Raw genomic sequence first — 23,229 nt, 5'->3', positions numbered from 1 at the left:
TAAGTAAAATACTGAGTATCCACCCCCAGCCCAGAACACACAGGTCTCAGAAGTCCTGGAAAAGTTCTCATGGCCGTCGCCCTCTCTGACCCTGGTAGGCTGACCCTGTCCTATGGTTCCTGACCCTGCCCATCTCCCAGGGGAGGAAGGTGAGGTTCGGGGGCTGAGGAAGTCTCAGGCCACAGAATTCATGAGTGACAGCTGAGATCTGACCCCGGTTCTCCCGGCTCCAAACCCCATACTCTTTCCATCACTCAACCCCTCAGGTGATGGATAAATTACCCAGCGAGGGAAATACTGGGACCGCTTGCGGTGAGAGGAAGCCTAGGCTCGGAGAGGTGGAGAACAACGGTACTTACTCTGCCCCAGGGCTGCTCCCCGCTCTCCCCAGGAAGCCCTACTGAGGCTCCCCAGCAGGTGAATGCTCTTCCTCTGCCTCATATCACAACTGAGGGAACGGAGCCCCCAGAAAGGCTAATAAGCACCTTCCCCCGGCCACACTGCGAGCAAGAGTCAAAGTTCTGAGGCCATGTTTCGGACTCTCTACTAGGCCTCTCCACCCACCACTACCAGGATGCTGAGCCGCTGTCTCAACGGCACGGGGCCTGCCAGGGCTGACCAACCTGGGCTCAAGGACTCAGAGCACTGCCCCAGGCGAGGAACAACAGCACACTCCCTCCCCGTCCCCAGGACAACGCACGGTCACCCGTACACTGGTGCACACAGTAACGTGCACACATGCCAGGAAAGCGACAGTCACACACACAGGTGCACACACCCCCGAGGACGGGGCAGCACTGCAGGTACACAGGTGTGCATGCATGTGAGCACAGACACACCAACGAAAAGGTCCTGTCAACCTTACAGGGTGCGGCTGCCACCAGCGGGCAGTGGAACACAGCCGTCTGGGCTCCGACTGCTCCCATGGCCCTCGGAGCCTCCACAGGCCCAGCCCCAGGCTGTTTGTACAGACACCCATCTTCAGTCCCCAGAACAAGCAAGACCCTCTGCTAAGGCAGGCCCTTCTGTGGCATTCAGGGTCCAAAGGAGAAGCCCAGAGAACATTCTGGCAGTATGCAGGCACCAGGAGGGGCCTTCTACAAAGTGGTTTTTGTTTCATGTGAAGACATTTTGGAAACCAGTTTCTAGGTGACAATTTCAATATGAAGACATCCCAAGGAACTGTCAGGTATTACTTCAGGACGGTCAAAATCAGGACAGGGTACAGAAAAACAAGGGGTCTGGAGGCCCAATCCAGGATCCGTCTACTCCATGCCGTGTGACCGTGAGAAGGTATTTTCACATCTCTGATTCATACTATCTTCTTTGTTAAATGAGGACACTGTCCCTCATTGTTCAGGTGTGTCATCAGGAGCAAAGAAAGAGTTCACCAGGCCGACCCTGGTGAACAACTCTTTAGTAACCATGACAAGCCCTTTCTAGGGTCAGGCGGTGTTCCAGGACATCTCCTCATTTGCACATACTACAATCTGGGAAGTATAGCTCTATGCCCGTTTCACAGAAGATGAAACCAAGGTTCAGAAAGGGCAAGCAACTGTCCGAAGTCAATAGGAGGGGGTGGAGGGTCAGTAACCCTAAAGCTCATGACCCTGCGCCTCCTGTCTTCCGAGCCTCTCCAGTCTCCTCTTTCCTTCCAGGCCAGCTTTTGCTGTGATCCTGCTGGGCAGAGATGGAGTGGGGGCGGGGGGGGCGGTGCTGAGCCCAGGAGCTGCTCAGGCTCCCCACAATCCTTCCCACCCCTGATGAGGCAGCAGCTCTGCAAACTCAGGGCTGGCCCCCCTCGACGTCACATCATAAAGCTGTCAAGTGACACACTCAGCCAAAGCCTGAGACAGACCCATCCTCAAGTGCCACGGAGATAGGGCTGTGTGGGCTCGGAGATAAGTAAAGGCTTGTAAGGCAACCCTGCTGATAAGTTCACCTTGAAAGAGCCTCCCTTAATCGCCTCTGTAGCGCGCCTCTGTGTTCCGACCCCCCGAGCTTGAGAGAAGTAACACTTGCAAACATTTGGCTGGGATTACGATTCAATGGGGGGAAGAAACACCAGAACAAACAACACCTCCATTAATAATGGGATGCCTGTGAGAAACAGATGTTCCGGTAACTGTGACAGCCCCGGCACGGAGCTGCTGGCTCCCAGTCCCCAGTGCTGGTCCTTGGTTCTCCTGACGCGTGACCTTTCGGAGAATACACGCGGCGAGCCGTGCAGAAAGGTCACGCCAAGCAGCAGCCACGAACAGCCCAGATAACACCTTTTCTCTCCTGCCTTTGCTAATGGCCCTTAAAGAGCAAAGGCAGGATATACAGGAAGCGTGATTATCAAGGCGCACCCAACACCTTCCCAGCGGTTGAGACAAATGAGCAATGACGAGAGGAAAAAAAAAGAAACAGCGAAACAAAACCCTGAGCTCCAGCCGTCTGTGAAAGACGCGTTCACACGTGAGCAACACAGGCGTGAGGCAGCTACGAGGCTGTCCAGCAGGTCCCGTCACCTGTCCCCCTCCTGCTGGAGCCTCTGCAGGGAGGCCGCCCGGCGCAGTGTCCACGTGTGTGCCTGGTGTCAGGAGCCTGCCACCCCCTTCCTAGCAGAGGCTATGGCCAAATCGCTCTTACCTCTCCAGGCCTCAGTTTCTCATCCATACAACAAGGCTGCTAACAGTGTAAATCTCACAGGGCTTCTATGAGATCGAAAGGAGTTCAGATGTAAGACGTACTTAGCTTAGAGCACCGCACGCACGAAGAACTCCACGCCATCACAGGTGTTGTGTGCTGTGAACCGGGCGCCAACAGAAGCATCTGTGCCCCCGGCCCTGGACCATGTACAGAGCTGACCTCTCTCAGGTCTGCTCCCCCTCCTCCAACCGGTGAGCCGAGCCTCGGGTCAGAAGCGCCCCCATCTCCCACCTGGACAAACCCGACAGCCCCCACTGCCTGTCTTGCTCTCCACCCCATTCCCAAGCTGATGCTCCCACAGCTCCCCCTCAAAGCCCCAAACCAGATCACACCCTGTTCAGCCTGACACCTGTCAACGACGTTGACACACACAGTGACACTACATCTGCAAGTGACCTCAAGATAACACGGAGGAGGGGGCAAAGGAGGACTAGCACACAGAAGGACTGGTGCAGGAGAGGAGCTGGGGGGGGGGCGGGGCCTGGAATGGGCACAGGGAGATATGGGACACCATTCTGGTCTACACCGAAATTTCTCCAGAACCCAAAATTTATAACGAGCTTTCAGCGGCCTCCCGTTCATTTCCAGACATAGGATTCAAGCAATGGAAGGTGGGGTGAGGCAGAAGGAGGGATGAGGAGGGAAGGGGAGGGAGGAAACATTTCAAGGGAAAGACTGACACCAACCAAATGAGACTACGGGCTCCTCCTCCAACTCCCTCCCCGCACAGACCTCCTAAAACCCCAGCTACCCTTCAAAGCTTAACTCCAATCTCAGTCTACCGCCCTCCCCAACTCCTGTGATCCATTCATACGTCGTCTCCATAAAGGATGAATCAGCAGTAGCTACAGCAGCTGCTGTTTTCTGAACACTTAACACAGATCAAACATCTGCAGGGCCACAGATAGAGGTGTGCAGTCTGGGTAGCTACAGCCTCACAGGGCCTAAGCTCAGTGAGTGGGGCATGGGTTGGATACAGCTCTTATTGGACACTGAGCCTTATGCAGTGAACAACCTGCACAACTGTACATAGTGGCCTTACACATTCTGCCAGGTGCTACCTGGCATTTCACAGGGGAGGAAAATGAGAGCCAAAGAATCTAGAATTCTTGCCCACAATCACCAAGAGGTTATTGCAATAGCTAACACACAGATCCACATTCTTTTCGTTACACAGAGCTCCCACAGAAGGTGGTGTGGCAATGCCATGGCCAGCCTTCGTGCACCCAGCAGACAATGCTGTCTCCCACACAGTTCACAGTCCTGGAACCAAGCACAGGATCTCACCCATCTCCACACACCTTACTTGCAATCACTGCCAAAGTCAGCAACAAAACCTGACACTTCCGGGCTTTTCTTTGCCGGATCAATTACGGGAGGGTCAATGGTAGAGGGGAGGACAAAGTCTCCCTTCTGTTAACACAGGAGATAATGCAGTTTACCTGACATCACACAATGGTTGTAATTATAACCCATTACGAGTACAAAACACTGTGTTTGGCTGAGCTTGTGAAAATGGGTCAAGAATTACTTTAGAAAGCTTTGCTGGCCTCTCCTTTCAAAAGCCTCACTAGTATAGGCCGGCTCACAGAGACTATTGATTCCTGAGGACCGCAGAGTGGGAAGGCAGCGGTACGGTGGCCTCACCCACCTCCCAGCACAGAAAGCTTCTCCAGCCTGCAGGGAGGGCAGGGAAGGCAGTGGAGGAGGAGGAGAAGGGGAAGCCCTCATCAGGAGGAGGGAACATCTACTGGGCACGTGCTCTGCGCCAACCCAGTTCTCAGCATTACCCACCATCACCAGCTCATGCGCGGGGAGCACGGGAGGCCCGGACACAGCACAGTCCCTTCTTTGAAAACTCCTCTGCTAGAGTCAAGAACGCTCGGACTCATCCGTTCGACAAGTTTCTGCGGCGCATCTACCCTCCCCCAAGGCCTATAACTCAGCACTGCGGATACAGTGGCCCACCGAAAGGATAAAACCCCCGCGCTGGGGGACTCCGCATTGCAGCTACCGTCCCCAGAACCGGTGAGCACCCGGATGCTTACAGGGGCTAAGTGCTCATTAAGACTGACCAACAGAGAACTTGGGATCTGAGCTCAGAGCCCATGCTCGTGACTACCATGGGGTACGAACACTCTCTCGCAGCTCCGGGGTCCGTGTTCTACAAAGATCCTCCTGAGGTCCGGTGTGCGTCCCTACATTTGCGTCTTTGGCCCTTCGTGGGTGTCCCAGGGGCTGTCCTGGGTGCTGGGCATCAGCAGGGACCCTCAGGGAGCTCCCTGTCTCCGCGGGATTCAGACTCCAACAGTCCCCACACAGTGTGGCCACTGTGGTGCAGCGGGAAGATGGAGGGGAGGCCCCGACTCAGCCTGGGCCCAGTGGAGCGTTCCAGAAGTTCTACCAAGCTGAAGCTTGTAGGGTGGGAGGAGGTTAGGGAGCAGAAGGCAGGAAAACCAGGTAAAACCTAGGCCCCACCTCCAAGCCCCTGCACCCTGCACTCTGTCTCCTCAGCTACTGAGTGGCCATCTGTCACAGAGCACGCAGGGCTGCTGGGAGGACCAAGCAGGACAGGAACAGACTTCAGAGCACCCAGGGTGGCACACGGAGGCACTCACCAGGGGACAGCTGCTTCTTATTCCGCAGAACTGGTTGCCAGACCCAGGAAGCTATAGACTACCCCGTACCCAACATCCACACCCCATTCCAGAGGTTTCTTCAGAAATTATTTCACCCTGGAGTGTTGCTTTTACATTTATTGTGCAGTGCTGGAAAGCACAGAATTTCATATAAAGATGTAAATTCTGAAATTATATGGCTCTTTGTCATATTCCAATGTCTTCTAGAAGGGAAGGGAGGCCAGCATGCATTCTTAATCATGTTCCATCAGAAGGAATACAGAGACCTCCTGAATATTTCAAACATGGCTCAATATATTATGCCCAAGTTTCCAAAGAAAGACAGTAAACGAAAAACATTACATTTTATGAGCATCAAAAAAATGTTTTTCTCCCCAGAGAGTCCCTTTCTCGTACCACACAGCACTCGCCTCAAGCCAAGAGGGACCCCCTTCGGGTAACCGTCGCCCTGCCGAGCAGTGAGCTGGGGACACAGACACCTGTATGGAAGGAAGGTCAGGCTCACGTTGAAGGAGGCAGTGTGGAGTAGTGGTTTGGAGGATGAACTTGGAGTTGGACATCCAGGATGGGGAACCCCATCTGCCAGTGACTTGTCAGGTGACCCTGGACAAGTCACTCAGCTTCTCTGGGCCTCAACTTGTGCGTCATTAAAATGCTGGCCAAAAAGCACGTATGTCCCAGGGCCACTAGGAACGGAGTTCCTACACAATGAGGGCTCAATCGACAGTGCCCCAACTAGGATTCTGACTCTTGTAGCTCCTGGTGACACACGAAAATGTGTGTACTGGTAAAATTTCTTGAAGTCCCAGGGTCGTCAGGATACAAAAACAGGGTAGAATGGTTTAGAAAACAAACCAACAGAAAGCATACAGACTGGGTCTGATCCTGGGGTCACCCTTCGCGAACAGAGGCAGTTATCATTTCTCCCCAGTTCTGAACATTTCTAAGTCCCACTCCTGAAGCTGTACTCTCTTTCCTGCAAGGGGCACGGTGCCATGTCACCAGGACACTGTGGGTACATACTAAGAACACAGCCCGGCCCACAGCAGCACTGTGCAAACATCACTCTCCCCTCTTCCTCCCACAGAGGGCCAAGGATGTAACTTTTTCTCTGGGTCACTGAAGCCCCACACAAATTAAGTGAGGATAAATGCAACAGTATCACAGTGGTTCTCCACGATCGACCCCTACAGAGGGGTTCGTCAAATGCGACTTCCCTCGCCTTCTGGGATGATAGCAGCTGCCATGTCCCCCAGTCGTCACTCATTATCAGGTGGATCCAAGATCACCTCCACCAAAACTCCAGATTCAAACCCAGATCTGTCCAGTTTCAAATGATGCTCTTCCCACTCTGCCTCCCAGAGATGCTCTGTGTTTGCAGAGCATCTACTATGTGCCAAGCACTGTCTTAGACACTGGGGACACAGCAGTGAAAAGACTGCCCCCAAATCTGTTTCCCACAAGCTTGCCTCCTAGTGCCCAAGGTTACAAGCGCTTACTGACCACGGGACAGTGTGTCTGTGCCCTGTTATGGGGAACGGGGCTGCAAACAAGAGATCCAGCTCCCAGCGGGATCCTGCAGGGTCCTGATTGCACATCGGAAGCAATGAGCAGGTCCCCCGGCTGCTGGACTCTGTTCCCGTTAGTGATCCCAGGGAAGGAGAAGGACACGGAGGTGACTCAGAAAAGCAGCAGCAGCAGCAGCAAACACTTTCTGGCTAAGAAATCAAGCTGATCATTACATCTTAGATTAAAAAGTTCTTTCAAAAGCGATCATCCCCAATATTCCGCATTTAATGCTCGAAGACCTCTTGCCAGAGGCCCTCATGTTGAATGGTCCCTGGTTTTCTCTATCCAGAATCCATTCCCTTCTTCTTCAGCTAATGGAACCCTGTGTTTTCTTGGAAAACTACCCTTCTTCCGCTGTGAGCTCAAGTAGCTTTGGGGGGCTGACCATACACCCCTGGTCCCAGTCAGCATGTGCCCCAACGGTACCCATCAGTACATATCACCCCCTTGGCCACGGTGATTGCTTGAGGGAGAGTGGGAGGCTCAATTCCAAGAATCTTAGAGATAATGAAAAAAAAACTCTCATCACCAGAGTTGCTAAGCTCACAGGTTATAAGCTGGACCTGCCAGAAACCATATGAGAGAGAGCGATAGAGAGCGCGCTAGCGAGCCTGCGTGAGAGCAAACACCATAAAGAAGAAAACAAAGACAAGCAAGAGAAGAAGAGCACACCGACATTTGATCATTTGACCTGGACACTGCCTGGTCCAAGGTCAGATGAACCCCTGGGTGAAATGCACCCAAGGTTTCCAAGAACCACAAGACTTCACCTTCTATTAAAACCCAGTTTGCACTGGATTTTCTGCCTGTTAGAGTCCTGACTACCGGAGTCACCAAGTAATGTCTAGTCTCTGCTTAAACTCCCCCATCACAAGAAATTTGCTACCATTCATCTCCAAACAGTGATGACGGCATGTTCCTCCTTTCTGCCTACAGTCCTAGGACCTGCCCCTGAGAATCAGGTTAGGAACAAGCACCATCCCTCCAACCACAGTATCTTCTTATTTAAGGGGATTTGCTAGGCCACGGGACAGCATCACAAATTCTCCCCTGGGAAATGCTGTATGGTCTTGGGCCATACACGTGGGCCTCCCATGTGTAAGGTAAGGGTCTGGGGTACAAAGCCTTAGATACAGTCCCATCTCCCAGACCGTGCCACTGGGTAAATCGAGAGGTTTAGGACAATGTCCTTTATTCAGAAAGAAGCCATGGGAGTACAACGTGGGCTGGGGGTTCAGGCAGTCCTCATACCATGAGACCCTACACAAATTACATGGCCTCTCTGAACCTTGGTTTTCCATCTGTCCAATGGGATGTCAATGATACTGATTATCCAGAGCTGTGAACAGAACGTGAGGCCCAGGGCATAGCACCTGATATATAACGATGGTGTAAAAACATAGAGTGTCATTACTTGTCACAGCAGGCAGGCAGCCAACGCAGGATGGCTTCTCGGCTGGCCGGGTTCCGGAAATGACGCAACAGCTTCAGGATTTCCGAGCCAGCTTCTGAAGAGGGCACCCCTCCTTCCCTGCAACCCCTGGCCTCACGTGAACCTCCAACCCGGGTAAGGACGCAGCCTGCACACCAACACTCTTCTTTTCAAAGGAAACAGAGGCCTTGCCATCAGCACATAAAAAAGGCAACGTCTGGCCCGAACAACTCATCCACCTCCGACCCTCACCATGACTCAGTGCCTGCAAATACCTTGGGCGAGTTCTGACTATGCCAAGAAGAAAAACTCATCACGCGATGGACTGGAGGTTCTCCAAGGGCAGGAGCCTCACCGGCTCCAGGAGAAGCGCTGCGGGGAGAACAAGACTTTGGCTCTAGGATGCAGCCTGTCCCACTTGACAGAGCCCAGGGTGGGCAGGGAAGCGTGACTCAGCAGTTACTCAGCATCCCCCACCCCCTCCAAAACTTCCACTCTGTGTCGGCTCCAGGGCAAACTCCACGTGCTCACTTGTGCTTTCATTCCCAGGACCGGACGGGACGGGACCGGGCCAGAGCCGGGATGGCGAGGGAAGGGGCTGAACACGGTAGCTGCCAGCTGGGGAAGGCCAGGTCCCGGGGGCCCTTGGGGAGCCAGGCCGCCCTCACCACCTCACAGAGAGGGGCTATCGACCCCCCCGCTCGACATCTGGTGCATGGGTGAAGACATGCTTGCAAGCTTTCTGCTCAGACCAGATTTAAAACCTCTTTACGTGCCCTCAGCCAGTCCTGTCTTTTTAAACATCATGTGTACGTGGAGAACCAATGAATGTCTATCTCCAGACGCACATATTCAACTGCTCACTCATTTACTTCAAGGTAAACGGCCTGAAAAACAAACTTGATTTTCCTCCCCTTGCAGCTGTCCCCCTTACACCAGATGACAATTCACTGCCTTCCATGTGCTTGGTTGGGCCAGAAACTCTGGAATCTTCCCAGACCTTCCTTCTCTCACAGTCCGCATGCATCCTATAGCAAAATCCAATGGCCCTCCTCCCACAGTGAGTCTAGAACCCGCGTGCCCTCTCACCACTTCCCACCAGCACACTGGTCCAACCCACCAAGCAGTCTCACCCGGGCTCCTGCGAGAGTCCCCAGGCCAGCTCGCTATCTTCTGCCCTGCCCACCATCCACCTGTGTTCAACAGAGCAGCCAGTGCACCTGCCCTGTCCCTGCTCAAAATCCACTAGCAGCTCCCATGTCACTCAGAGTCACAGCCCACGACCAGGAAGCCCAGCGTGACCAACCCCTTCCGTCTCTGCCCTTGCCTCCTACCATGGCCCTCAACACCATCACCAGCCTTACACTTGCCTCCTCTCTGTTCTTTAAACACAAGGGCCTTTGCACTTGCTGTGCCCTTTGCACAGGACTCTCCTCCCCCAGATGATGGACCACACCTGGCTCATCCTCTCTCCCGCCCACGGGTCTTTATTCCTGGCTAGTGTCAGTATGAACTTGCATTTCCACACTGTACAAACTATTTCTCCCTACCCCCAAGGCTCCCCAACCTTGTTCTGACTTCAGTATAACCTTCCCACCAGCTGACTACTTTTCTTCACACTCACTTCATGCCCACCAGAAGTAGGCAACAGGAGGGCAGCAATTTAGGTCTTATAATGTCCACTGCCATAACCCCAGTGACCCAGACGGGCTCAGACACAGTAAGTGCTCAGTAAGTGTATAGAGCACATGGGGAGAGAGGAAGAGAAATCACCTCCAAGCATTTTTAAAATGTTATATTAAATGTTCATGTGTTAGAAAAGCAAACATTAGAGCCCCAGACTTACTTCCACAGTGAGTGATCTGCACCCAGAACCTTTGGCCGTGATACAAGTCAGTGTGTGGAGTGAATGTGTCCCCTGGCCAAGATTCACAGATTCAAGTCTACCCACTACATGATGCGTTTATGAGACCGGGCCTTTGGGAGGTGGTCAGCTCACCAGGGTGAAGCCCCTATGAACGGGATTCGTGCCTATCTTGGTCTCTTCAGGCTGCTCTAACAAAATTTAGGTTAACTATCAAAAATAAATGTTTTTCTCAACTGTTCCAGAGACTGGAAGTCCCAGAGCAGGGTGACAGCATGGTCAGGCTCTGGTGACAGCCCTACACGAGGTTACAGTTGTGTGCTCACATGGGGGAAGGTGCTGGGGCTTCCTTTACTGAGACGCTAACCCCACTCCTGAGGACTCTGTCCTGATGACCCCACCACCCTCCATAAGCCCCACTTCTAATACCATCACCTCGGGCACAAGGTTTTCAACATATGGATTTGGTGGGGACACAAACATTCAGACCACAGCAATGCCCTTCTAAGAGAAGATCAGAACACCTGCTCACTCTCTCCACCTTGTAAGGATACAGGAAGACAGCCATCTGCAAAGCAGGAGGTAGGCCCTCACTGAGACATGGATCTGCTGGACACAAGATCTGGAACCTTCCAGCCTCCGGTGTCCACTGCCCACACAGTGCTACTGCTCCAACCGCCTGAACAGACCAAGACAGACCCCTCAGTCAGGGGCACAGGAGGGGGGGTCTCACAGGTGACGAGAACCACGAGCCTCAGGCCATGGCCAGACTTCTCCTTGGCTGACCCAGCTCACACTGCGCCCGCTGATGGTGCTGGGGCTCCTGGGTCCTGTCCGGCTCGCCAAATGTCAGTTCAGCTCACTGAATCACCAGTGGGAACGCAGATGGTGGCTCTACTCCACTGTCCTTGGTCACAGCACTGAGCCTACAACCTTAACCCTTCTTGTGCATTGAGGTCTCATGCCAGACCAGAGGTGGTGTGGTTGAGGAAAGGACCATGGTCTCGTTTGCTGTTGGATCTCTGGGACAAATCGTGGTGCCTGACACAGTTCATGCTTAGAAATCACCAACAAAGCGATTGGTGGGTCATTCAAACAGCCCAGAGAGTGGAACCATCTAGAAGTGAAGGAAATGCCTGCCCTCATTCCTATCTGCTCATAGGACATTCTTCCACAGAAAAGTTAAGCCCGCCTCTATGCCTGCTTCCTAGGTTCCAGCACCGTCTTTGGGGATGTTTTATATGGACACCAGTGACGCTTTCTGGCCCCAGTCTTTGGAAAAGGGAAAGAAGGTATGTGGCCAGCAGAAAGGAGGCAGGCTCGGAGACAGGGGGCCTCGGGGTGGGCACACCTCCACGATGCCCACTGTGGGTTGGGGCAGGCTGACTGAACTTCTGGGCCTCGGGTCCCCCCTGAAAAGACGGCACTGATGCCCGCTCACTGGGTGTGAAGAATCCAACTGCTCACAGAAGGCTCCAGGGAACTCCTGGGATATGGCAAGCACACACCTGGCAGGAGTGAGGAAGGAAGAAGAAAACACCACAGGGGTCACTAGCCCCTGGCTGCTGGCTTCCCCAGGGGCACACACTAAGAGAGGTCAGTTCTGAAGCTCAAGGAAAGCTTTTCAACAGACGTGACTTGAACTTCCAAATACAACATCACCTCTGAGGCATTCCCCACAGCTGAGCAAACTGCCCCCCAACCCCAGATCACGGACCCGGGCCTGCACAGGTACAAACCACATCCGGCTCCATCGCCCTCTGTACCAGTGGCCGGTGCACGGCTTTCCTGAGGTCACGGTTCGCTCCTTTCCCATACAGGCTCTCCCTCCGGCACACCGCCCGCCAGATGCCTTCAGGGCACTTTGCTCCAGAAGCCTCTACACACCCATCCAACGGCCATCATTAGTCCCTTCAACCTTCAGTGGGCCGTGTCTCCAACAGAACGGCTACTATCACCCCTGCCTTGAGCCCGGGCCCTTCTCCCCAGCCCTGTGAGCTCCCTGAGCTCAGGGAGGACGTGACGCCCAGCCCACTGCACCACACGGCGGCAGCCTGCTGTGTCCAGAAGTTTCACGGCTCAAGTACAGGCCACCGGGACCAGGGACTGGGGGCCAGGGCCAGAAGACCAGTCCCAGCAGAACTCCTGATGTTGACATTTAACCCTCAACAGGACGGGCCATTCTGGAAGGTCATGAGCTCCCTGTGAGTAGAAGATCTCAACAAGCAAAGACTGATTTCCGCCAACCCCTTGAGCCTAATTTCACACTTTGAGTTTTAAACTCCCTCCTCCCTGGTGCAACCGTCTCCCAGTCCCTCCGAGGAGCCCTGCCCTCGGCCTTCCTTTCTCTTGCTTCCCCTCACCGGGAGCTCAGCTCTGTCGCTTTCTCAGGATGCTGTTCCCTGACCACCCTGCCCACAGAGGCTCTTTCCAGCACCCGTTTCTGTTCACCTCCTGCCTGCACGTAATCCCTTCCCCTTAGTGTGGGCCCGACCCCATGACTACAGCTGAACCAAGCGGCAAAAACACTGAGACACGGGGTTGAGAAGAGAAAGACGCCCCCTTGGTCCCTTGCCCTCTCTGCTTCTCACTGGCTCCCTCAGCTGAGGCGGGGGGCGCCGATGCCATGTGTGGGCCGTCCCCAGGAGACACCTGGTGACAAGGAACTGGGGGATGTCTGCGGCCCCTGACCAGTGCGTACCTAAGGCCCAGAGTGGAAACGGCCTGTGATGTGGCACTGACAGACCAGCACATCCACACCTGGGACGGCAAGTTTTGCCACAAATGCCCACAACATTGTTTCAAACCACCACATTTAGGAGGTATTTTCTTCCCTAAAACACAGTAACCACAACTCACGGGTCTACACGAGCTTCTTCACTGACAGCTTTTTCATCTGGTCCCTTTGCCAGAACATAAGCTCCACAAGGGCAGGACCAAGTCAGTCCCGCGTGCTCCCGGGCACACACACCCACGTCTGGCAAAGGCGCTCGGTGTCTGTGAAACGAAAACCACAGCATCAACAGAATTTCCACGCGAGTCGGGCCAGAGCAGCAGGTCTCCGCATCCCACTCCCTCCAGTGTTAGGGTTCCATGACATCAGCCACACTGGGACACTGTCTGCTAGGGCCTCCTCGGGGGGCCGCACACGCTGCAGAGAACATTTGTACATGGTGAGTCAGTGGGACCGGCAGACGCCGCTGGTAACACGTGGGTCTTCAGGAGCTGGCTCACCTTACCCTCTCGCCATCGGGTAGGCCTTACTCCCCCTCACTTTACAGATGAGCAAAGGGAGACCCTGCTTTGCTGCCGGAACTGGCCAAAGGCCACCCCACTGCTCAGATACAAAGCCAGGTCCATCTGATTCCCAAAATGGGGCTCCTCCCGCCACACTACCCCGACCGTCAAACGACTGCCTCAGTCAAGTTAGTCTGAAGAGTCAGGACAGCTCTGCAGATGTCCCCTGTCTCTGAGCCGTTCGTTCCCGGGAAGGAGCGGGCATGGGATTTCAGTCCTGATAGACTAGTATTATGCATACGTTGCTTCGTAAATTTAGCCGGAAATTAACAATAAAACAGCTCTTTAAAAACAACTCGCTGCTCTGCCAGGAGCATTAACACAAACTTTCACTGCCTTCAGGACAGCCAAAAGGAATCATCCCAAGGAGAGACTGGGGGTGGGGATGTGGCTGCAGCAGCTCTCACCAGGATGGGACTCGCTGTTCTTCACTTCCCATGGGGGCCCCTGCCTGAAGGGAAGGTGTTTCAGGGGCGCGGGAATGTGCGGGGCCGGGCTGGCTGTCTACCTGCTCAGTTGCAAAGGGAGGTAGGAGCCTCTCTCCCCTGAAAGGATGGAGAGTCTCAAGTAAAAAGAGCAGGCTGTAGTCGAAGAAAATACTCACTGTGCAAAGACCAAGCCTTTGAGGGGACCACATTCACCTGAAATAGGCACATCTGAGCTAGTACGGTGGCAGGAGCCAACATCCTCGTGTCTCACCCCTTCTCTGACAATACCGTGCGCATGCGTGCGCACGTACACACACACACACACACACACACACACATAGCCTCTGACCTTCCAAAGCAATCTCCTTGCAGAGGAATCTGCTACTTACTGCCCAGCCCAGACTCCTCCTTACAACAGAACCTTCGAGTTGCCTTTGCAAAATCCAGAAACTAAAATGAAAGGTGACCGTGTTTAGCTTTGCATGGAAATGACCAGATACACAAAGCCAACAGTCCAGGGCCAGCTTCACGGGTGTGTGACCAGTGTGGTCACACAGACCTGTGCCCCGAAGGGGTGGCCTTGCCAGTGGGGCTAAACGCTCCATATTCACCATCTTGAAATACTTCGTAACGTTTCCTTTGAGCCAGTGCTTTCTAAGTGAGGTTTGATGGGCAAAGGAGAGAGAACGCACAGGCTCTCGGCTGCCTGCCTCCCTGTACCCACTGAGGAAGTGTTTCCATGGTCCTCTCCCGACCAGGGCCTGGGCATGCACGTGCCCGCACAGGTCAAGTCAACGCCCCAGGTTCCTGGTGCCTGCGAGGGGACATACTTGGCTGATGACTATCTCTATGCCCAAGGGAACATGACATCCAAGAGCAAATAAAAATTTTCTTAAACACCCTGACAAGTGAGAGACTGCGGAAGGGAGGAAGACGCTTTCATCCTGTTTTTTCAACAAAGATCAGCATTTTATTCTGCGCTGGGCCCTGCAAATTATACAGCCAGCCACGCGACAGGCAAATGACAGATGTGAGGGAAATAGTTCTATAACACAGGTGACAACGGGCTCTTATAAATTATCAAATGAAAGGGTCCCTTTCCCATTTCACACCACATGCATCTGGCAGGATCGATGCCCCTCCACCCCAAGTGATTGGTTCGGGGACAGCAGCATCAGCGTGTACAAGACGGGGCGGGGAGAAGCCTGCAGAAGCTTCTGGAAGGAGAGGTTGGCTCTGCCTCCTTGTGGGGGTATGACCGGAGGCTGCGAGCTCCTGAGCTGGCGAGGGGGCGCAAAACGGAGACAGAGACGCACACGTGGGAGCTCGAGGGGCAGGAGGGAGGATGTGGTCCTTCGTGACCACCTGTGAGCTGCTGGGCCGGGCCTCATCTGCAGCTGCCTTTCCCGGACCGCAGTGAAATCCCAGAGTCAAACTGGTGCCTTGGCAAAGGTGGACCCTCGGTGGGTCCCTTAAAAGATCTCCGGTGAATAGCTTTAGGGACAACGTGGCCCTGTGCCACGAAAAGCACTCACAGAGGCAAGAAAATCTAGATCTGCATCCCAGCTGCATCACCTACTAGCTGACCCTGAACAGCTAACATCACTTACGCTCAGCGCCACGGACTCTGCTCCTGTCCGCACAACAGCCAACCACCCTGGGCAGCAGGGAGCAGTCAAGAAGGCAACACCTGGTTGGGGAGGCCGGCTGGCTCAGTCGGTTAAGGGTCCGACTCTTCATCTCAGCTCCGGTAATCAGGGTTAGGAGATGGAGTCCTATGTCATGCTCTGCCCTGGGTGTGGAGCCTGCTTACAGTTCTCCCCCTCTCCCGCCCCTCCCCCAATGCTTGCATGAAGGAAGCAGGGAGGAAGAGGAAGAAGAGGAGGAAATAGAAGGGAAAACTGAGAAAAAAATTCTCAAGACCCTGGCTGGTGCCGTATTCCATTAATGTTCAGCCCCTTTGCCGCCTATGGCTTCCTCTAGCGCCCGCCTCGGAATGGCTGCAGGACACGGAGCCTCCTTGTACCTTGGTCTTCCATCTCTAGAATGGGAGAAGCAAGGGTTGCTCACTTGCCACCCTTTCAAAGACCCAAAGTAGTAAAAGGTCACCAGTTCTAACGCGAGACCTGGACAGAGAAACCACAGTATCCCCATCACTTTCCACTTAGGGAATGGGAAACACAACACGGGAGCAGCCAGGGGGATGTGCCAGTGTGCCCAAGTCCATCTGAACAGCGTCGCGACAGATACAGGAGAGTGCGAACAGAGCTTCAGTCCCCTGCTGCAAGGTGTGTGTGTGTGTGTGTGTGTGTGTGTGTGTGTGTGTCTGTGTGTGTCTGTGTGTGTCTGTGTGTTTTAAAGTCCTGCCACGAACAGCTCTGCAGGGTCCCAGGCCATCATGGGACGCTGAGCAGAGATTCTGCTATGAGTAGCTTGCCCCGACCTGTGTGACAGTGAGTTCCAAACCAAAACTTTCTCCCTGAAAGCTGCAAGATGGCAACATTCAGTAATCTCAACCTTCTGCTGCCTTTGCTAGGAACAGTCAGTGCCTCTGGGTCTCTGGTGATGGGCTCACTGACCTGATCTGAAATCTAAGTATTGCTTTTCTGCCTTCCGAAATGCCAACTGGTTTTTCTTGGGATTTAATGGTCCAATGAAGACAAAGTGTCTTGACCACTGTTACACACACAGACCCAGAACCACGGTGTGGTGTTCTTGGATATTCCCCACGCCTCTGGAGGCAGGAGAAGGTGGAGGCGGCAGGTCCGACTGTGGGGTTAAACCTCGATCCCGCCAGCGGCAAGCTGCATGAGCTTGTGCAGGACCGATCCTCACTGGGCCCTGACATCCTCACTAGTAAAACCTGGATCATCGCAGTCCGCATCCTACGGGGCCCTAAGAAGGCACGGATGCAACCGGGGTACGGCACCTAGCATGGTGCTGGGCACACAGGACAAATGCAGGGAGCATTAGCTACTACTGAACACGACCGCACTGAGCCGTTTTTGACGGATGAAGTAAATTCTCTTACTCCACACAATGACAGTTTCAAGTAAAATTGCAGATTCTTCTCCACGTCTGGAAGCAGCTTCCCACTGCGCCCCAGCCCTGCCTGCAGTCCTAGGCTCTCTGGGATCTATGACCTATGACCCAGCCCATGTAAGACGACAGCCAAAGAGAAATACAGAGATGCCCACAGAAACCACGCTTGCACGGGACATCACTATGGGAAGTGCTGCTGCGGGTCCCACTGGCCTCTCCCGCTGCAACTGAAGTCATTCCCCACAGAAAAAGTCAGCCAGCAACAGTCCATCTCCCCTTACGAGCATCTTGGCAGATTCCGTTTTCTGGAACATAGTTGCCGAATGAATGCCGAATGAATGACGCACCTCCAAGTCTGTATACTAAATTGAATTTGAGAAACTGTTGCTTTAAAAGGACTTGGAAAAGCTGATCATTTAAAGCAGAAGGGCCAACACAAATGCCCAAAGGGTCTAGGCAGCTAAACCGTGAGAGAGACAGGCCAGGCGAGGACACATCTCCTGGAAAAGGGGTGGCCACTACCCAGCCCCGGGCAAGCACAGACCTGGTGCTGACGGATCTTTCTCCTTTTTTTTTCTCTTAAGACAAACTGGAAATCAAAGATTTTATGGGGAATGTCTTGGTTGTTGAAAACTGTCCATAAAATCAATCTAAAAAATGTATCAGTCAAATGAAACAGATCTGGGAGCCAGATGCAGACGACTTTGCCAGATTGGAATCTCTGATTGCACAGGGTCCTGCAAATCAGGTTCTGGAAGGGGAAGAACCCTTTGTCATCAGAGCAATTGCTTCTTCAGCCGTCTGCAGGCCCACGGGGATGGAAAAGACTGTCCACACAGTGTTTGACACGGTGCCCAGCACACGGTGACGTTCAACTCCAGCCTAGTCCTGCTTGTCCCTGAGGTGGGACTCCCCACGGTAGATGATGAAGCCTGCTAGAAGAAAAGCCCCAGACCTCAGTCTCCAACGTCTCTCCATCAAAAAGCCCGTCGACAAGCACCTACCACTAGAGATGCCGCAAGGGAAGAGGTTTCACCTGCGCTGTGCCTGGTTTTATTTTTTTTTTTAAAGATTTTATTTATTTATTTGACAGACAGAGATCACAAATAGGCAGAGAGGCAGGCAGAGAGAGAGGAAGGGAAGCAGGCTCCCTGCTGAGCAGAGAGCCTGATGCGGGACTCGATCCCAGGACCCTGGGATCATGACCCGAGCTGAAGGCAGCGGCTTAACCCACTGAGCCACCCAGGCACCACTGTGCCTGGTTTTAAAACAACCCATCCAAATAACTCCACATGAGGGTTGTAAATCCACACTTACCATCTCAGCACAGTGGCCTTCAGCCGCAACTTGAAGATCTGCAAGGGGCGGTTTTAGAAGGGACACCGCCTCTAAAGTGTGATTTTGTCCTTATTTCACTGAAAGGGAGGATTCCTTTGTTTGTATCTTTCCTAAAAGGTGACCCAAGACAATGAATCTCCCAGATGTGGAAGAAATGGACCAACCAGCTCCAGAAGGAAACCAGCATCCCAGGAAGCTACGTGAAGTGCAGTCATGTGACAAAAACATGGGACATAGAAAGGCCAGACACATCCAGGTCAGTGGCTGCTGCCACTATGCTCAGGCAGGTCCCTGGGCACAACCAGGCTGGATTTGGCTAGCCATGCTCTCTCCTCGATCTGTCATGAAATATCTTGGGAACTCCCCACTCCTGCGCCGTCCCCCAAATACAGGCTCTGGAGGGTGCACACAGTGTCCCAACAAGGACCTTAACACCTGGCTGGGAAGAAATCCTCACCGGACGACCCAGTGACAAAAATATGCAGACACGGACTCGGACAGACTGGTTTTGGATCTGGACCGTAAGCCCCCCGGGGAGAGAAGCCATTGTTCACAGCCACAAGCCAGCACCTGCAACAAGGCCAGACCCACCAAGGTGCTTGACGAAAAGCTGCACGCGAATGAGCAAATGAACAGAGCCTCAATTCAACGCTTCATCATCTCACGTCACTGGCCAAACAATGTCCTCTCTGAACTTTGGGTTTCTTCTCCTCCAACAGGAAAAATGCCGCCCCTGCACTCCGAGAGGCTGTAACGTTTGGTGACTATACAACATGGCACCCGGTCCTTCCTTCTGAGGACTCCCGGTCCTCCTTTCCGCCTCCCGCCTTCTGTTCCTTCCCCTGTGAACGCCAGCAGCCCACGCGCATAAGCACACACTCTGCCAGGAGCAGAGCTGCCAGGAGGGTCTCAGCGTTGGCCTGGGACAGGAGCTCTGAAGGGTGGAGCTGAAGCTTGAACGACCAGAGTGGATATGGAGGAGGAAGGAGGACAACGGAAGCCAATGGAAAGATCACAGGAGAGCAGACAGGACTGTGAGGGCAGAGGAAGCATCTGCGGGAAAAAGCAACACAACAGGGAAGGGCGACAGGTCAGGCTGGGTGAGCAATCAGAGGCAGGGCGTCCATCAGGGGCTGCCGATGCAGAGGAATCCGGAAGGCGGACCTCAAGATGGGCTTCTCGCCTGCCCAAAGCACTGGCTGATGGATCCTGGGGGAGCCCACGGCCGTCCCACTGAGCGCCAGGTCTTTCTCAAGCTTTGAGACCACGGCCTTAAACACCATCAGGACAGGAGACGATCTGAGGGCATCACTCCAACAGGCCAAAGGGATACACGGAGAATAACACACATTTAAAGTGTCACCCATAAAGCTGCTTTAACCAGACATCCCCAACAAGCATGACTGCTAACAAGCCACCTCAACTACAAGCAAAACTTAAGTGTTGCTCAGAATCCAAGGAAGATGACAGCACTTCATCAAAGAAAAACTAGATGCGACCATTTGGCAATGAGGTCGGGACACACACGCACACGTACGCGAGCACACATGCACGCACACACACCCCTTGTTCTGAGCCGAACAGAAGTTCACTTTTCTTGACCATCATTTTCTTTTTGGAGGTGAAGAGTAATGACGTTGACAGCAGCAGTAACAGCAGCAAAAACAACTTGTGTTACCAATTACGTAATTCTCAGAACAACCCTCAGGTCTTCTGTTGTTCCCCTTTCACAGCGAGGGAAACTGAGGCTGGAGGAAGCGAAGCAACATGTCCACGAGGACACAGCATACGTGACGTGACACTTCAGGCTTCCGGCACCCGTATGTAAGACAGGCTGCTCCGAGTGCTTTTCAGGACAAGACAGAGGAGGAATGAATGAATCAAGTTTTGGGCAGCCTCCAATCCATTTCTGGCACAGCAAGGCCAAAGCAACTTGAGCCCAAGGAGACCGACCCAGAGCACAGGGAGACGGTGCTAGTTTTTCTTTGGTCCTGTTATCTCCATCTCCAAGCAGGAGGTCCCAAGAATGAAGCAGAGCCAAGGCCAGCTGCCTGGGAAGCTGGCCCCGAGCGGCTGAGGCCAAGATGCTCTCTCTTCCTGGGGAAGGGCCGGGCAGGCCTGGGCAAGTGAGACCTACCCCTACCCAGCTCACATGAGCCTAGGATCCATGGTGGGAGCCTGGGGGATGATGCCACAGCCCTCTGCCCAAGGCCGGCTTCTCCACACAAAGCCTTTCTGGAACAGGGCCATGGCCCTTCCTTTACATCTGGTTTACGGCTGCTTCTGCATCACAATGCCTGAGACCTGAGGGCCCACAAAGCCTAAGATGCCTCAAGGAAGTGGCTGGAACACTCACCACTACGAGGGCACCCAGGCCAGCACAGCAGGGGACGGCAGGAACTCGGGCACCAGGCCGCCCCTGAGTCCCATTGGGGTTCTGAGCATCTCATCGTCCTTCACCGTTTCTTCACATGTGCACCAGGGATAAGACAGGCCCAGGGGTCCCTGCCTCGGCGCCACAGACTTTGGGGGGGGGTCGATAAATTGTTGCTGCGGGGGTGCCCTGTGAATTGCAGGACGTCAGCAGGACCCCTGGCCTCCGCTCATGTTGCCACCAGCATCCCCTCCGAGTTGGGACAACCAAAATTGTGTCCCAGCATTACCCGATGTCTCCACCACCACCACCACCACCACATGCAGACTCCCCAGGCTGGCCTGTCCCAGGTTTCGGGATGGGTTGGAGCCCCTCTACACATGCCCTGACCCTGGGGTGCTTCATAAGTGGTGGCACGTGACTGGGAAAGGTTAGCCTAGGTGGCATCTGAGGACAAGAAGCCGAGGCCACTGGAGGCACCGACTGGGCGCATTTTTATCCCTTTTCATTGGGAGACAGAGCAGATGTATTTTCTCGCAGTTGTGCTCATGCTTCTCAGGGAAATCTGCTCGGGTCCGAGGGGCGAGGTAGGCCTGTCTACGTGGACCACACGTTTACATCTGTCTGTGGGAAAAGGCACCGCCTACACAACAGCCTACAAACCCGACTCCAGACGACCCCTGGCACACAATCCATTCCCAAACTGCAGCCCTACGGCACACACAGAAACACACGACTGCAAACAGCTCCCTCCCTTTGGAAAGAGAGTCCTTTGTCGGAGGGCAGGAAGGACAAAGGAGAAACACCAGCGAAGTCATTCGATGTTGGCTGAACGGAGAACGGCCACTGCCCACGTACAAACATGTCTATCCCGCCTCTCCAAGGACATAAAGCAGGACTCCGTACCAGTGAACCGTGAACTTGAGAAGGCGGGAAATGTGCTCCGCGTCTGGCAAGCGTAGACGCTAACATAATACACATCCCTGTTTACTGCGCAGGCCTGTTGACGGCACGAATCACTCTCGGGTCATTTATGCCACTGAAATAATCACAAAAGCCATTGGCAGAACGAGGTCCAATAGAGGCTCCCGATTATCTTCATGCGACCACTCTGTTCAATGCCTCTGATTCACTAGCCACACGCTCCGAGCTCCCTGCTCCTGAGGGGCTGGAGAGGATGTCCACTGCTGCGGCAGCCCGGCATCTCCTTCCTGTCTGCTCCAACAGGACAAAGACTTTGCCTGGGGAAACCATTATCTGTCCACCTCCAGTGTGTGTGACACCAGGGGCGGACACCTGCTCCAGGCTCTCACCCGTCCACGAAGCCCTGCCCCCTCCCACCAAGGGGCCACTGAGACCCCACCCTGGGCCATCAGCCAGACTTGCTGGGCTTCAGGAGGGAAGCCCGCTGAGAACGAAGCTGGGGCAGGGGAGCTGGCAGAGAAGCGGGGCAGCAGCGTCCTCATCCAGCCCCTTAGCGCCCATGGCCAGCCACCACCCCTCCAGGAGTCTGTTCGTGGGCCAATCAAGAGGGCTAAAACAAGGCCCAAATCACTTTAAAACGGGTCTTGGGCAATCTTAACAAAAAAGAAGCCCAAGGTCTGAGATGCAACCGTACAGAGCAAGACACAAGCACATTCGACTGAACGGTTTTAGAAAGGGATTCTGATTCAGAGGGTGCCCGAGGGAAGGGACCGACCATCTTTCTCAAGAGAGGCTTGAGCGTGGCAAGACAAAGGAGGGGGACTGACAGATGAGTCAGAGAGCTGGGTCCTCTGGGGACAGGCACCAGGGAATCAGTCAGCTTCACGGAGTGTTGCTGGCTGCAGCTTCCCCCTGGCCAAGAGCAAAGTGCTCTGGGGCTGGGCTCATGGCCCGTGCTTGTCTTCTGAGAGCCCTTCCCAGCACAGAAGTCACAGTCACTGGGGACATGAGGGGCTTGCTGTTCCGTGTCTCGAAGAGCTTCCTTCACCCCTGCTAAGACACGTGGGCCCATCACTGAGTCCGTTCTAGGGTTAGCAGCTTTAACAAACACTTCTTTTCTGAAAGACCAAGGGTACACCAACAAGCCAGAAACGTCTCTGCTTGAGAGAAACAGTAACACTAGTGAAACCATAAAAGCAGTAATTACAACAACAAAAGCTAACACTTATGGAGGTTCTCAGCGGGAGGCACAGAGGTACACACTTCCCATGGCAGCTTTCCTCCGTATCCCCAGTACTTTAAGGCAGGTGGACGGGAGGCTCAGCCAATGGGTGGCCTGCCCCAGGGCATGCAGCCAGCCACAGGCCAGCCGCTCTGACCCCAGGATGCTCGCAGCTCATGCCACCACGTGACACGATCCAAATAAGGTCGCCAGGGTGGGGTGCACTCCACAGGGAGGCGCTGGGTAAATCGGGAGAATGATGCCATTACCCAGGCAGGTGGCATGAAGGGCTCAGTCTACCTGGTATTCTATGAGTGTCACTCAGACCCAATCCCAAATGATCGCCTCACTGGAGTGAGCCCAGCAGGTGGCCCCGCTGAAGACCTTTCCTCCTCATCCTCCCTGC

At 54.0% G+C, this 23,229-nt stretch overlaps 1 protein-coding gene across 2 annotated transcripts in view; it reads right to left on the bottom strand.

Moving 5' to 3' along the window:
* SNX29 (sorting nexin 29) overlaps positions 1 to 23,229 on the bottom strand; it is a 479,895-nt gene that overhangs the window by 171,463 nt on the left and 285,203 nt on the right. The gene's annotated exons all lie outside the window — the stretch shown is intronic.

The sequence above is a fragment of the Lutra lutra genome, chromosome 18 (genome assembly GCF_902655055.1).
Source record: "Lutra lutra chromosome 18, mLutLut1.2, whole genome shotgun sequence".
In the NCBI taxonomy this organism is placed as follows: domain Eukaryota; kingdom Metazoa; phylum Chordata; class Mammalia; order Carnivora; family Mustelidae; genus Lutra; species Lutra lutra.
Note: the sequence above shows the minus strand (reverse complement) of the source record. Positions and strands in the feature narration are given on the sequence as shown.